Genomic DNA, 16,044 nt, shown 5'->3' with positions numbered 1-16,044 from the left:
ACCCACCTGAAATTATATCTTCCCCATAGAGCCTATCACAACATTCTGATTTGAGTTTTGGCATAGATTTTAGGAATAAATAGTTTGGTGGTGTTAGTCTTCATAAATGTAAGAACGGCCATACTGGGTCAAACCAATGGGCCATCTAGCCCAGTATCCTGTCTTCCAACAGTGGCCAATGCCAGATGCTTCAGAGGGAATGAACAGAACTAGCCAATTACCAAATGATCCATCCCCAGTCATCCAGTCCCAGCATCAGGCTGTCAGAGGCTTATGGACACCCAGAGCATGGGGTTGCATCCCTGACCATCTTGGCTAATAGTTACTGGTGGACCTATCCTCCAAGAACATATCTAATTCTTTTTTTAATCCACTTACAGTTTTCGCCTTCACAACATCCCCTGGCAACGAGTTCCACAGGTTGACTGTGCATTGTGTGAAGAAATACTTACTTTTATTTGTTTTAAACCTGCTGCCTATTAATTTTATTAGGTGACCACTAGTTCTTGTGTTGTGTGAGTGAGCAAATAAACACTTCCTTATTCACTTTCTCCACGGTATTCATGATTTTATAGACCCGTATCATATCCCCCCTTAGTAATCTCTTTTCCAAGCTGAACTGTTCCAGTCCTTTTAATATCTCCTCCTTGGGAAGCTGTTCCATACCCTTAATCACTTTTGTTGCCCTTCTCTATACCTTTTCCAATTATAATATATCTTTTTTTGAGATAGGGTGACCAGAACTGCACACAGCATTCAAGGTGTGGGCGTACCATGGATTTATATAGTGGCATTCTGATATTTACTGTCTTATCTATCCCTTTCCTAATAGTTCCTAACATTCTTTTAGCTTTTTTGATTGCCACTGAATATTGAGCAGATATTTTCAGAGAACTATCCACAATGACACCAAGATCTTTTTCTGGAGTGGTAACAGCCAATTTATACCCTCTCATTTTGTCTGGATAGTCGGGATTATGTTTTCCAATGCACATTACTTTGCATTTATTGACACTGAATTTTATCTGCCATTTTGTTGCCCAGTCACCCAGTTCATGGAAGCATCATATAACATTTAATATTAAATTTTATTCCTGCAACAGAATTTCATGGGATGATTTTTAAAAAAATAGAAGGTTTATCATTCTAAATTCAACTCTACAGGCTTTTAGAGCAATTTTTATACAACTCTATTGGTTTGATTGTTATTTAGTTCTATAGCTTTTTTCTAGATGGATTGATTAAGGGTTCTGGTTTGTGCCGTGAAATAGGGTACCAAGGCTTTTCTCTTGGACGACAGTGTCAGCAGCCGTTAAAACCCTGTACAAAGGTACTGACTCCCTGTGGCAAGTGAAGCTCAATAACCAGGAACTATGGGAAGCAGATAAGAGTGATTCTCTAGAGAGAGATTTCAGAGTCGTAGCCGTGTTAGTCTCTAAGGTGCCACAAGTACTTCTCATTCTTTTTGCTGATACAGACTAACAGATTTATTTGGGCATAAGCTTTTGTGGGCTAAAACCCACTTTATCAGATGCATGCAGTGGAAAATACAGTAGGAAGATATATATAGAAAGAGAAAGATATACAGAGAACATGAAAAAAATGTGGTTTTTTTATTTTTTTATGTTCTCTGTAAATATATAATATGATATCTTCCTACTGTATTTCCCACTGCATGCATCTGATGAAGTGGGTTTTAGCCCACAAAACCTTATGCCCAAATAAATTTATTAGTCTCTAAGGTGCCACAAGTACTCCTCATTCTAGAGAGAGAGAGGGAACTGGGGTCTGAGACAAAGAGGTTTCTGCAGAGAAATCCTTGGAACAACCAAGCTTAGTCTGATGTTTACATTTTGCTATGGTTGTGTGAATTGTCAATATACCCAGTGAACATGAAAGTGGTACATTTGGACTAAATGCAGTGTAAGTAGCTTTTATTCAGAGCAGGATAGGAAACCTGCATACTTGCAGGCCATTATGGAGGTAAAACCTAACTAAATAATTCAGATATAGGTTCAGGTCCACATTTCAAACACCAACAGGCTTTGGAGTCATTGTTCCAATTTGTCCTCAAACAAAGGACATATAGTCAAGAGTGCCATGGTTCAAATCACAATTACTCATTTTATGATTTGGGGCAGAGTACTTAACTTTCTTGTGCCTCAGTCAATTCAGCTGGTAAATTGGGTAAGAAGTAGACCTTCACTGAAAAACCAGATACTCCATCTGAGCTGAGCTCCTGAAAAACACAGTAAAATGAACACATGCTTTCTTTAACGCTGCAAAACTAGTCCATGAAAATGTGCTGTGCTGGAAATGCAAATGTAATCTCTGACAACCAATTACATATCATGATTGTACATTGAAAAAAATAACACAAACAAGAAATACACAAATATTAAATCCTGTAGAATTAAGTGATTGTTAATTCCTAAGGTTTGGATTCTGCAAACATTTAAGCATGTGAATAACCTGTCTTGCAAGTTGTTTCATTGAGTTCAATGGAATACTTGTACATAAGTGTTTGTAAAATTGGGGCCTAAATGAGCATCCAAAACTGGGAAGTGTATTTCTGTTTATCAAGCATTGTTCATCTGTTAAAACCTGAAACCAATGTGAAATTTCTCAATACATATGGCTGTTTAAGTGCATTTTGATTGTGACATGGTGTGCATTTCATCTTTCCCAGCCAACACATACACTAAGCAATGAAGGAATTTAACCAAGAAAATAAATCATATCCAATTCATCTGCAATATTCAGAGTAAAGCTAGAGGTACCTATGAGCAGATCAAATGTAGCCCTAATTAGAGCTGGATGAAATATTTCAGCTGAAACTTTTTTTGTTGAAATATGCAGATTCGGGTGAACCACCCATTTTGTGAATTGATGTCAATTTCAGACAATTCTTTTGTTTGAAGAAAAGTTGAGGAAATGTCAAAATGGTTAATTTTGAAATTTCTGGAGTGAAACATTTTGATTTTTTTCAGCTAGATTCACAAGGGGACTTAGGCACCATTAACAAGCCTGGGAAGGAAGTGATGCTTCCACCACCATTCTATAGAGCCAATAACCCAGTGGTTATTGATGAAGTGGGTTTTAGCCCACGAAAGCTTGTGCTCAAATAAATCTGTTAGTCTCTAAGGTGCCACAAGTCCTCCTTGTTTGTTTGTTTTTTTTGCTGATACAGACTAACACGGCTACCACTCTGAAACCAGTGGTTAGGGCACTCACTGGGGATGCAGGAGAGCCAGGCTCAAATCCCTGCTCTGGAACAGGGACTTGAATACAGGTTTCTCACAACCCAGGTGAGTGCCCTAACCACTGGACTATAGGACATAAGGAAAGGCTTCTTCTCCTTCTCCTCCTCAGTTTTGTGAATGGTTCCTAAGTCCCCTGGTGAATCTAGCCCTTTCTTTCCAAGTTTCCTTTGCTCTTATTACAAACCAAAACATTGAAGATGCCCAAAATGGAAACATTTTGTTTCAGGTCAAATGAAACATTTGGTCTGACCCACAACTAATTTTTTCTGACTTTTTCCATTTGCCAAAAATGCCCAAAAAATTGGTTTTGATTTGATCTGAAATGACTATTATTAATGTATTCATTATTATTATTAATTATTGTTATTATTCTTGTTATTATTGAATTACCAGTGACCCGAAAAAGGAGTAATTCGCACAGCTCTCGTGCTAATTCCCTCAGACATACTACTATTTCCCTTTAAATATAAAGTGCTCTTCCAAGCATTGGGCAGGGCCCTCTTTTTCTATTTATTTCCTCTTCAGATAGCATTGTGTATGCTGGGCACAGAGATGTTTTCACAGTGTGCTGGAATGGAGCCAAAAGAGGCTCTGCACAGCCCCTGCGCTGGGCTAAATCCTGGGAGCTGGGGAATGCTGGCCAATCAGTACTCCTCTCTCCCAGCTGACCAATGGGTGCCAGAGACTCTCAGGGGGAGGAGCTACCTATTGTCCCTTGGTGAGTGTCTTCCTCCCTTGCTACTGGGACTGTCTCCCTTTTGCCGCTGGCCCCTCAAGTTCCCCACCTGTTGGTGCAGGTGGATGGTATTTTTGTTAGCATCTAATTTTACAGAAGTCCACAGAAAATCAAAGCCAAATAAGGATTACTCTTTAAGAGAGTCCCATAAAGGGTTTTTGTTTTATTGGGGTTTGGAATTGTTTTGTTTTTAATGTATTTTAGTTAAACCAAATTTTTAAAAAGAAGACAAGTCTAGGGACCATTCCATTTCTTAATCAGTTTGGAGTCTGGAAATCATGAAAAGACCAAAACAATCACTAAAATGAGGATCTGTTACTTTCTTTTGGTTTTGAATGTCTCAGTAGAGTACAACATAGTGATCAGAGCCAATTCTAAGCCTTTTACAGAACAGTCAAATCTCTCCTCAAGATTCATCTCCCTCAGCTTCCATTGTTGGCCTCCATGTAAATAAAGAACAGCTCCTAATCTTTAACTGTTTTAACAATGACTTCCGCAGGACTACTCATGGTTTGAGGTATTATTCAACATGAATAGGGATATCACAATTTCACTCTAAGATACCACACCAGATGCCCATGATTACCGAAGATCAAGGTATAGGCTCACACAACTGTGGGTTTTTCATATTTAAAAATATACTTCTTTGTTAAGCCCCCTCATTTTTTTTGTTCCGTCTCAACTACCTTGCTTGATCATATGCTGCATCTTTTTGCTGTTTATCGACCTCTCTGGGGTTGATGTCCATTATTATCCAGGTCACCCATGTGTGCTTTTCTCTTTCAGCATTGGAAAAATAGCCATATTTTTAAGACATGGGGCACTAAGCAACTCGATCCACCCACAGATACAGTGCATGGAGTTATGCAGGCATTTTGAATATCTGACCTGCAATAATTTGACAGTGACATTCTTAATTCAAGTGGGTGGGGGGGGGGGTAACAAGAAGAGAGGGTTTGGGACTCAGATTTTGTTCTACATCCAACTGTTTAGTATTTTCAATAGTTAAATTCTTATTCTTTGGGGAATGTAGGTGTTTTTGCTCTCTTCAGCGGGGCATAACACTCCTACCTTTGTCTATTCATTTTCTCGCTTTGTGCATCTCTCACAGGATCACGGGGTGGATGTTGATGGAAACAAGATATTTATATTGTGTTGAAATTTTCTTGGTGAAAGCATGCTATAAATAAATTACCTTAAGGTACTTTGTATGTGACCTGCAGGTAAGATGCCTCTCTTGAGAATCCCTGAACAGCCATTCAATAATTATATTTGTTTCTTCACAACATTAGATTTGCACTCACAGCCAAAGGTTTACTTTAACACTCCCCCCCATGTTGCTGCAAGGATTTGCCACCTCTAACATTCTGTTTCCAAGGCAACTACTGGTCTCACATTCCAAACACTATGCGAGCTGGACACCTTCTTGCTATTTGCACCTCTCTTCTTGAAAAGATTACAGCTCTAGTCCTGCAATTCTGCTCCCCATGGAAGGACCCTCACAACCATGCAGAGCCCCACTGAAGTCAGTGGAGCTCCATGCCTGAGTATCTGAGGTTTTATTCTCCACAACCTTGCATTTTATGTAGTCATTATGTGCAAAGTGGCTGTAGAATGCTGCCATTCTAATTTGGTTGTGTTTTACACCTATTTTGCAAATAAATGTAAATGACTACATAAGATGCAATGCTGTGGAGAATCATGCCCTTAGTCTCTAATGATTTCTTCTTCTGATGCATCTTTACAAGTAAAGCTTAGCATTCACTTAGCATCCAATGTAATTTTTGTCCTAGTAGAAGGAAATGTATACAACTAAATTTCCATCTATTGCTTTTCATTCTGTCACCATTCTGGAAGGGGGCGGTAATTGGCAAGAACAGGCTGAAATGGAAAACTTCAAACCTACTAAAAGCAAAACATACATTTAACATGTACTTGGAAGAAAGGTGCAGAGGGATACAACGATTTTTCCAGTATACTTCACCACCTGAAGTCCTGCTGGAAAAGTAAGAAACTGATTGTATAAGATATGCTCACCTGGTCACAATATATGATCCCCTCTAAGGCCCAGATTTGGTAAGGTAGCTAAGTACATGCATATGAGAAGTCCTAGGGACTTAAATGACCTTGCTGAATCAGAGCCTAAGTGCTACAGAGAAAAGAGACAAAAATCCAAAATGTCCCTATAATTCCTGTTGAAACAGATGTATTATTTGTGGACTGTACATTAAACAGATGCAACATTGATCCTCCAGCTACAAAGAAAACATTCTCTCAGCGTCTTGTGACTGATATGTCTTATGAAGAATATTTTCTAAGTCATACAGGATTTTTACCTCAGGGAGTTAAAAAAAAAAAGCTGATTAAAAAATGCTAGTATCTGCAAACCAAAAAGGGTCTTGTTTTTAAACCTTCAGGTGAATAGGGAAGTTTCTTTATTCAGGCATGGAATCTAGAGTATGAACACTTTCAGGAATGTAGACATTTTTGGCCTGCACGGCACTGGCCGTTACGGAACACGCTGCATGCCTGATGAAGAGCACTTGCAACTAATTTTTTACCACATTTCTGACTCCTAAAGGGTGAGCCCCAAACATGTCAATGTTTCATCTCAAGCGCCTCTCCTCCATTAACGTGGGGGCTGTCGTGGGGCAGTTGCCCCACTCTGTCAGACAAAGGGTTAATAGCAGCCCTTGGAGCGGAACCCAGCCAATCAGAGAAGGCTTAGAAGCAGCCAGTCAGGGCCAGGCTGGGCCCCATAAAAAGCCTGCAAAGCAGAGGTGATAGCAGTCTCTCCCTGACAAGCAAGGGAGGAGGATGGGCTCCTAGGTATAGCACCTTAGGTACAGCACAACTGGGCAGGCTCAGGGGAGCAGAGGGAAAGCTCCAGCTTGATACCTGCCAGGCTGAGGCCCCTGAAAGAAAGGGCTGAGAAGGTGCAAGGGCCAAAGGGGAAGTGGCCCAGGGAGCGTGAACAGTAGAGGGAAGAAAAGGAGGGCAGGACATGGCTGCTGACAGAGGGTCCCTGGGCTGGGACCCAGAGTAGTGGGTGGGCCTGGGTCCCCTCCCCACTTACACTGCACCTGGCTGTGGAGGAGCAGGGCCCGATACAGACTATGGCTTGCCCCTGAGGCAAGGGACTAGACTTTGGGGCTGCAGTTGGCCATGATGGCAAGTGCAGACTGAGGACTGTGGGTACCCCCGGAAGGGGAGAAAAACGAGTGGGGCACAGCTGGAGGACTGTGTCCAAAAGAGGACACTGCAAGCCAGGGAGCAAGGTGGGTCCCAGACAGCAGAGCAGAGCAGGCAATGCGTGGAACACCGCCGGCAGAGGGCGCTCCATGCCTACGACAGAGCTAATTCCTGAAGCAGCCAGCAGGAGGTGCCGCAGTGGTGACTCTGCAACCTCTTACAGGGGCGTTTGGGGCACTTTATATAAGCCCTTCTAAAATTATGCTAATAGGATTTTCACATTTTGAATGACCCTGGGAAAATGGTATTGTAATAGTTTAAATACTTTACAGGAGGGTGGGGGGAAATGATGTGTGCTTAAAGGCAATGCTTTCCATTTTGAAAGTAGGAGATTCTACCTTAACATGAAGGAAAGAGGAAACTGAATTCTAGTGTTTTGCTACACTATAAGATGGGATCATTGGATTTACAGTTTTGCTTTTCAGATTTAAAAGATACAAAGCTTATGTGACTGGCTTGCCCCTTCTCTTTAATCCTTTGCCACACAGAACTATAGATCCATTGTCCCACTTGAAGTCACTATAAATGGGGAGTAAGCCTCTCCCATGAGCTACTTAATTTAAACACAGCCTGAGAAAAGACTCCATAGCAACTCTAAGATGGCTTTTCAATCAGCTAGGAGGATTTATAATGCCTGTCCCTGCAACAGATATTCTTTTAATTTATTTATTTTGAGGAATTGCATTGGAGAAAAGAGCAGCTGAAACATGTGACATAGAATATAGCTTGAATAGTTACGCACAGCTAACTAACTTCACAGGCTTCCTCTATCTCTGACCACAGGACCCCAGAATACCCACCTCTTTAGAAGATGAGTTAAAGTAGCTGCTGTTTGCCTGACCCAAAGTTCTAAAGATTATCATATGAGATGACCAGAAATATTCTCCCAAACAAAACCTCTTTGTTAACACAGAGTTAAACTTGTAAATATGCATTTCATTAAAAATATTACAGTAAGAGAACACCATGGTTCTAAGGTGAAGCACGCAAAAGTCAGAAATGCCAAAGTTAAGAGTCCACAACCTTCACTCTGACGCCTCATCTAAATGCATCCTAGCAGCCTCTTATTTCATTATCTCCTGTTACTTCTCAGATGATGCAATATAACATACAATGGATGGAGAATCGGGAGGCTTGATTTTCATACAGTGAACTCTCAAGTCTGCTTCTGTGTGCAGTTCTCCATGCAGAGGTGTAACCACTGAGAGATGATGTGGATGTCTCCCTTTTCTTTTTCCCCCTCTTGTTTATGTCTCTCACTGCTGAAAGAATAATTCAGTCACACTCCTGTTTCTTGGGTGTACCATTGCTTTTTGCATGTGCACTTACTAAATGTGGAGGGCAAACTTGGGATATTTGCACCTGTACATGGCTACATAGGTGCTGTTTCTTAACCCTGCACGTGCAGTATGTATGTCGTAAGCAGGGATCAGAAGTCGCGAGCTCCAAAAACAAAACACAGGTTTCTAACACTTGTGGTAAAGGAATAACAGCTGGTAACACTAGTGCACTGCTGTCCCCTTGTTGAACCTGCCATTATAGGGAATGCCACAGATACTACAGTAACATGGGTTACACATGCACACAAAAGCAGGCATGCAAGTGGGCTTCTACATTTAAAAAAATCAGGTCCCTAATCTCTGTGGGAGTCAACCTAGTGCCTTTCAGAAGGACTACGTTCTCTTGAAAAAATACAGTCACTTTTTATTTTAATAACGATACAGACATTATGGGGGGCCAAATATATGAACAATGTACTTTTAATATTAAATCCATTTTTGCTGATGTGTTGTGGTTTAGAACTAAAGAGGGCATTAGCTGTTTTGGTTTCCTAGTCTTTTTTATATCAAGCTTCATCTTAGTTTGGTTCAATCCTTATTTTGTAAGTATGTAAATAAAGGCAATCCAATGCCAGTACTACAGCTAAAATTCTGGTCAAAATGAAACACAGAGTCCTAGGATATAAACTTCCAAAATAAAAATTAAAAGGATTGAAATGAAATCTGACATTGCAGCTTGTTAAACTGGAAGACTATCCATGATTTTATTAAATATCAGTTAAGTCTCTTTAGCAAAATAAGGATAACTTTAGGAAATGAAATGGCCATTGACTGAACATGTATCATGATAGAAACATAAGAATGACCGTATGAAATCAGTGGCCATCAAGTCCGCTATCTTATCGCTCACAGCAACCAGAATCAGAGGCTTCAGTGGAAGTTGCAGAACACACACATACCCCTGCAGTAGACAGCTATGAAATCACCTACTCAGAGAAAAAGTTTGTTCTTAATCTCCAATAGCCAGAGATTAAATTATGCTCTAAAAATGAGGGGTTTTATCCTTTCCAAAATTCTTGGTTTTTACTTTGAATATTTACTATTATAACTGTGGACATTCTTGTCATCCAGAGAAATGTGCACTCCTTTTCTGAATTCTATTCAGCTGTTGGCCTCAATGATATCCTATAGTAGTGAGTTCCACAGGTTAATTGTGTGTTGCATGATAGAGTACTTTCTTTTACCAGTTTTGAATTTGCCACTTTTTACTTTCTATTATAAGAAAAGGTGAATAAAAGTTCCTGACCTCCCTTCTATGTATTATTAATTATTCTATATACTTTTATCACATCGACTTATTCATCTCCTCTCCAAGACAGATAGTCTTAATCTTTTCAACCTCTCTTCACATAAGAATTTTTCAGTGCCCATAATTATTCTCATCCTGCACTCCCTCTATTTTTGCTATATTCTTTTTGAGACTGGGTGACCATAACTGAACACAGTATCCCAGATAAGGTCGCACCATTGATTTCTATATGAGCATTAGAATATGGTTTGTATTATTTGCCATCCCATTCCTTGTGTAGTTTAATATTTTGTTTGCTTAATAATGTTTTGCTTTTCTTAATCTTTGCTACACATCTAATAGAAGTGTTCACTGAGCTGTCTGTAATGATGCTCACTTCTTTTTCATAGGAACAAAGAAATCCAGTAACCTCTATCTGACAGTGGCTAGTACCGGATGCTTCAGGAAAAGATATATGAATTAGATTGACTTAAACCCTGAAGCATAAAGTGGAGGTGTTTTCCTGTGCTGGTAGAGTTAATTCAGAATACGGTAAGGTATGTGCATAGTTTAAATTATTCCCTTCAAATGTGCATTATTTTGCAGTTCTCAACATGTAATTTTATCTGCCATTCTGTTCCCCATCCACTTCACATGGTTAAGCCCCTCTGAAGTTCTTCAGTCTTGTTTACCCTAAATAATTTTGTCATTTGCCAATTTTTCCACCTCACTGCTCACCTCTTTGTAGATCATTCACAAATATATTAAACAACACTGGTCCTAGTATGAAACCTGTGGTACCCCTCTGTTAACCTTTTGCCAGGATGAAAATTACTATTCTTCATTTTCTGTATCTTAGCCAGTTTCTGATTCATAACAATATTTTGTCTCATGCTATGAATACTTAGTTTGTTTAGTAGTCTGTTGTGAAGGACTTTGTCAAAAGCCTTTTGAAACAGACTAAATAAATTACAGCAACTGGCTCTCCTTTATCCACTATTTTATTGGCCCATTCTGAGAATTCTAATACATTACAGAAACAGAATATTCCCTTATCAAAGCTATGCTGCTTGGATCCTAAGATATTGTGATCTTCTAGATGTTTTACAATTCTATTTTTAGTTAGTTATCTCTTCAACCAGATTCCTAAGTAGAGAAGTAAGATTCACTGGTCTGTGATTACCCAGATTACATGCAGCACCTTTTTGAAATACAGGTTTGCCATTCACCAGTCCTCTGATGTAGCACCGATTTTCAATGAGAGAATGCAGGTTTTTGTCAGGAGGTTGACAATTGATGACGAATGCTTCATGGAATTATAACCATTTGAGCCTTAGTTAAGGATCTTAGCACATTCTGTTATAAGACCGCTCTACTTCTGTATGTACATACATAATTAGTACCTATTAGTTAGTTGGTAAGGTGCTAGTAGAAGGCACTGAAGAATGTATAGTATAGTTTCTGGCTTTTTCAAGACCAATAAAACTGGTTACTATGCAACTGTAAATGGCTTCCTCTTTGCAGCTCTTTACACATGCTGCCTTAGCTGACTGAATAGGAAACATTTGTTTTCAGTGCACCGAATCTCATCCTAAATTCTGCAGGGATGTACAGGTGGCCACAGATAGGGAAAGGTAAGCAGGTGCCAGCCAAAATGTGTGGTGTAGTGCTTCCCCTATTTCCAGTCTAACAAGCTGCAGTCAAGATGGATGGCTTTATCAATAGGTTTCAGGCTGTGGCTACGCTCTTATCTCCAGAGCTCCCCAGGCAGACTGTGTCGAGGTTTGCACCCTTCTTTCGAGAATGCCAAGACTTGGTGTTGAGAACATTCTTACGGAGCATTATTGCAGGATGCAGGTGGAAAATGTGCCATTGCCTCAGAAATACAGTAAGAAAGAGAAAAACACAACAAGAATTCAAAATGCTTACTAGCTGGTGGAGAGGGAGGGGCAGCAAGCAGCAGCTAACTGCAAAATGGCCATGATAGAGCCTTAGCTACTTTACTCTGCCAAATTTAAAGGACCAGCCCCCTGAAAGGCATCCACTAGTGGGAAAAAAATTCCACTAAGAGGCCTACCCTATACCTGGTGAAAATCAGTAGTGACCATGTAACCATGAAATAAAAAGTTGCTATTGTGTAGCACTACTATGTTAACTTGAGATTTGTGGTAGGGAGCCATATGGCTAGTAGCCACCTAAATAAATGCAAAGGCCACACTTAATTACTAGGGTTCTAATCCTGCCCCAGTTCCCCACAATGCCATACTCATGAACTTTGGCCAGCTGCTAAGACTCTTTTGAGTGCTGACTCTAATGAGCATTGAGCAACAAGGCCCAGCATCTCCAAATCTCTCAAACAACAAGGAGTCCGGTGGCACCTTAAAGACTAACAGATTTATTTGGGCATAAGTTTCATGGGTAAAAAACCCACTTCTTCAGATGTGTGGAGAAGAAGTGGGTTTTCTACCCACGAAAGCTTATGCCCAAATAAATCTGTTAGTCTTTAAGGTGCCACCAGACTGCTCATTGTTTTTGTGGATACATACTAACACGCTACCCTTCTGATACTTCAAACCTCTCAACACACTGTGTTCAGAGCTGTCTAGGACTGAGCCTCAATTTAGCATTTATCCTAGTTAGTCAGCTTGCTAATGGATTATTCTGAGAAGTGTTCAGAGCCTGTCCAGAAACTGTTGTGTTTTAATAATGGCTGCTGTATCGACATTAGTGTTTTTCTCCTTTGAAATTCTAGAGAACATGAAGAGGATTGCATCACAGGGGCACAGTGTTGTGCAGGAACTTGTATCCTCAGGATACGTCTACAATTCGAGCTGGAGGTGTACATTCCAGCTCGAGGAGACATACCCACACTAGCTCTGATTGAGCTAAAGCGCTATGGCCAGGCAAATGGAGGGAGTGGCCAGCTGCCCCACATGCGTGTCTACCATCTCAGACAGGTGTGTACAACATCTGGGATATGAGATTTGGGCTCCTGCTTTTGCCTCCTCCCTTGTTTGTCATTCTCCTTCCCCACCTTATTTCTTTCCTGTCCTATCATTCTCTTTTTGCCTCTGTCAAATAAGAGTCTGACTTAGCTTCCAAGACAACTCCACCTTTGCAACAGTGCTGTGAGAGTGTCAACAGAAAGGCAGCAAAGAATAATGCCTTACACAGCCTGATGGTGATTAACATTTGCCATATTTTGGAGCGGCTGGTAAAACCACATGTTCGGCTTTTGTGTCTCCAGCAGTGAGCCTGCAAGTGAAAGAACCTGAGACAGAAGCTACGTTTTTGATTTTGCTATTCTTTTCTCACCCTCCTGCATGTGTTTGTCTTCTTTGGCTTAAAGAAACTAGGACCAGACTTCAAAAAACAACAGTTCCAGACCAGCTAAACTAATCTTTTTTTCTCCCCAAAGGATTAGTTAATGCCATCAAAAAGACAAACAAACAAGATTTCCCTCTATAAATCTCTGTACAGCTAAAGGGAATGGGAATAAAGTATATTATTAAAATGAAAGCTTTTCTACATACTTTACATTTTAAATGCTTTAACTGTTTTTTTTTCTTTTTCTTTGTCTTAATACATGGTTTAAAAGATTTTTGATTGCCTTTTATTCAATAGTTAGACAAAGTACATTCACCTGTTTAAAAAAAAAAAAAGCCCGCACCAGTGCACAATATTTTCTACTATTGAGGTTTCATTGACATGCCTGGTTTCATAAACATGAGTAGTGTCAGAGTCAGTAGTTTCACTCAGGTTACTAAAATCACCCACAATGTGCCCTGGATGGTTTAAAGAGGCTCACTCTATAACAGTGGTTCCCAAACTTTAACAACCTGTGAACCTGTTTCACTAAAATGTCAAGTCTCACGAACCCCCTCCTAAAAATGAATATTTCCCGGGATTTTCTCCTTTACGTAAGTATAAATTATAAAAGCAGTGATCCTGGAAATATAAAACTTGTTTTTATGACATGCTTATGACACACTATTGATTATTAATTATCATTACAGTATTTTTATTACATTATGAAAACAGCAACACTCTTCCAAGATCTCAATTTCGTAGCTTGTATCACTTTGAATAAGCCTGTTATAAGACAAAGCTCCTGTGTTTCATCAAGGAGTATCAGATGTGAAACAGCATGAAGGTATTTAAGAAGCCAACTCAAAGAGTTCCTCCTACACAAGCATTCAGGTCTTGAGCAGTCCAGGCAAACAACGCACATTACAACAAAGCTTAAACTTGTTCTTCATAATAATTTTAAAAACAATACTAGCTGCCTATTTAATTTTAAAAACAGCAAAAAATATCCAGCTTCCTTTCCATTTCTTATAAGGAGTCTTGAAGATTAAATCTCCTCAGTGTGATAGATATGCTTGCTTTGATCTGCTTAGCTCTTGGAAGTCCAAGAGCTCCGCTGGCCCCATGCTGCCTGGGGTGACTAGGGACAGCTCTGTCTGCCATTAGGGAATTTTTTCCCAAGAACCCTCTGTAACATTTTGCGAACCCCAGTTTGGGAACCACTGCTCTATAATACAGTAGCATGTCTTAAATAGGGAGAGATAATTACTATATTACTGCATAATGTTCCTGTAAACAAAACAAAATAAACTTACTGTTGTAATGAATTTCATTTTGTTTCTGATATTTACTTGGCCATGGTATGTGAGCCTGTTGACATTTCCTAAACAAATAGCTATTAAAAAAAGATGTTTAATGGTGATTGTTACAAAGAGTTTCCAGTTGACATATAACCCTAAATCACGCTTAACTGTTTAATGTTGCAACAGTGAACAAGGGTTCCATTAACATCTTATCCCTTTTCAACACAAAAACAGTTATGTTGGGCCCAGCAAGGGAGATCTACTAGTTTGAAGTGTCCTTTTGAAAAAGCAGCAGAGTCTATCTAGTATGACAAACACATGGCTAGTGAGAAATCAATAAGGGACTAGAGATGGACAAAAAGGTAGCAGGTTTGGTTTTCCATATATTGTCAATGTACGGTTTAGCTCAAACTCCCATTTTTCTTGAACCACCAAGCTTTGTATAGGTTGTTTTAACTTATTATTCAGAAGAAATGAAAGAGACACTATGGGGTATAGTCATCTTCATGCACAAGGATTCACCAGGACATATGAGAGTCTCAATTCACCAAGACACATCCTTTGTTATTATATCTATTTTGAGAAAACAATTCTCCAGAAGCAGATGGGGTCTGATATCCCGAAACCCTTTGATCTGAACTGTGAAAATAACTTAAATTGTTTATTATATTAGATTATATCTTTAGCAGTCCCAGTGGTATTGTCTGTGAATTTCCTGTAGCTGTGTCTTGTAGATGGGCATAAATATCAGTTTTATTTAGAGAGACTATGCCAGATAGCCAGCATTTTACAATCTTGCCTACAGCAAACATTGCAGAGAGACAAATGGAAGGGGAACAGCCTGTACAATTTTAACATCAAGGCCTTTGCTTGGAAAAAGTCCTGCTGTGAGCTTTATTTTTCTTGTTTTCGTTTATTTTATTTTTCTAATTTTTTTAAGGCTTTGGCATTATCAGTTTGGACTCAAATAACCCTTAGATCTATTGTTCTCAACTGGAAACTTTAAATCAAAGTTTAAACATTAAACAAAAAAGGAAATAAAACTGAAATTGCCTGTAAACTCCAGCACGTCATGTCATGTTCATTTGGTGCCGGCCGACTCCACCCCTTTTGACCCTGCTATCGCTTTTATGAATCTAGCCCACTGTATTGCATGGTATAGCACTGGCTTGCATGAATCGCAACATAAAGTAATATACTGACTGATATATAAATGTAGCCACTACGAAAGCTGCTGGGTGCATGTACAAAATGTAACAGAGTTTTTAAACCAAACAGCTCAATAAAAACAGAAGTATTCCCCATTACAGCTACACAACCAACGCCCCTAGGCTCCTTCATCCTTCAAACAACAGCCTGGGAAAGCGGGTGAGTCTTGTACCATGTCTTAAAGGTTGTCAGACTCAAATTCTCTTGGACCAAGGGAGAAAACAAACTCCAGAGTCAAGAGCTTTCCTTGACTAGCATCTGAGAACACCCAGTCTGGAGCCCTGTGACACTTAAATATGGGACCTGTTAATATTAAGCACCACCCATTGATCTTGGCTGTCTCACCAGTAGTGCCGCTCACGTAATAATGACCCAATCTATGCAGGGGCTAATCCAAAGCCAAATT

The sequence above is a fragment of the Chelonia mydas genome, chromosome 2, assembly GCF_015237465.2.
Source record: "Chelonia mydas isolate rCheMyd1 chromosome 2, rCheMyd1.pri.v2, whole genome shotgun sequence".
Lineage (NCBI taxonomy): Eukaryota > Metazoa > Chordata > Testudines > Cheloniidae > Chelonia > Chelonia mydas.
This window is presented reverse-complemented; position numbering follows the sequence as displayed.